Below are 1,667 nucleotides of genomic sequence, written 5' to 3' on the forward strand. Positions count from 1 at the left end.
AGTGAAAAAATTGGACAAAATGCCAGTCCTCACTCACGGTGTGCCTACTCTGATTGGGGAAACAGGCAACAAACATACAGTGCACAAGATGGTGATAGTGCACAGAATTAAATGATGTAAAGAAGGGGCACAGGAAATGTCAGAGGTTTGTAACTCAGTTGTATTTAACTTCCTGGCTGCAGTCACAAGGTAGGTAGAGAGTTTGATTTTACAGGGTTTTGGCTTTGTCAAGTGAGAACTGAAAGCAAATGAAGATCAAGGTAGCAGAATATCTATGCTGTTAATGAGATTAATGATTATCTATGAAACTGATGACAGGGAAGAAGAAAAGTGAGTGTGTGGAGGCTAAAGACAGGACAAAGATGAGAAAATCAAGAAATTATAGGTCCAGTATGGTCACAGGATTTTAGAAGTCAGAATACTAAGAGTGAGCTGAAAGACAGGAGGTAAAGGCCAGAGACTGGGCTGTTCTAGATGAAGATCAAGTCAAGGTTGCAGTCACTGATAATAAGCAAGAGCATGAGAGTGAACTGCTAAAGAAAGATGGTAAACAAAATCTTTGGAATAAAATAAAAGGATATTTTAAAAGATCATCTAAATGGACAATGAAAACAAAATTTTCATTGTGTCAGAAAGTGTTGGAGACCCCTTCACATCCATTAGAATAGCTGTTATTAAATTTTTTTAAGTGAAAAATAACAAGTGTTGTCAAGGATGTGGAGAAACTGGAATGCTTTGTGCACAGCTGATGGTAACAAAATGATGCAGTCACTAGGGAAAATGATAAAAGAGAAAAGATAGAATTACTATGTGATCCAGCGATACCACTTCTAGGGGTATATCTCAAAAAACTGAAAACAGGGATTTGAATACCCATTTTGTACACCCATGTTCATAGCAGCATTATTTACAATAGCCAAAATGCAAAATAAACCCAAGTATCCATTTATGGGTGAGTAAACAAAATGTGGTTTATACTTACAGTGGAATATTATTCCGGCTAAAAAGGGAAAGAGATTTTGGCACATGCTACAACATGGAAGAACACTGAAGATACTGTATCAAGAGGAATTATCCAGATACAAAAATTGTATGATTTCACTTACATGAGGTACCTAGAGTAATCAGATTCATAGGGACAGAAAGCAGAATGGTGGTAGCCAGAAGCTGAGGTGAGAAGAGAATGGTGTGTTTTTGGGTACAGAATTTCACTTTGGGAAGATGAAATAGTTCTGGAGACGGACTGGATGGTGTTGATGATGGCACATCAATGTGAATGTATTTAACGTCACTGAGCTGTGCACTAAAAAATGGTTAACATGATAAAAGTTTATATTATGAATATTTCCCCACCATAAATTAAAATAAATACCAGAAAACAACAACAAAAAAAGGAAGTATTAAAAAGAGTATGACCAGGATCTAAAATTTTCAAGGAATGAGAAAGACTGATCTTTTCCATTGTTGGGGTACCTTTACAAAAAAGGGATTCTATACTAGATTAATTTGAATAAATTAAAAAACCTTAAAGTTACAGAAATATTACATGAGCATAGCATGAAAAACCTAAGAATCTGAGAAAATGCTTGACTTACAGATCCTAATTTTCACTGAAACTGGAAAATATGTGATTTGCTGAGAGTGCTAAGAAGTAGCAGCATATTTTG

Source organism: Vicugna pacos, chromosome 6 (genome assembly GCF_048564905.1).
Source record: "Vicugna pacos chromosome 6, VicPac4, whole genome shotgun sequence".
Taxonomy (NCBI): Eukaryota; Metazoa; Chordata; class Mammalia; order Artiodactyla; family Camelidae; genus Vicugna; species Vicugna pacos.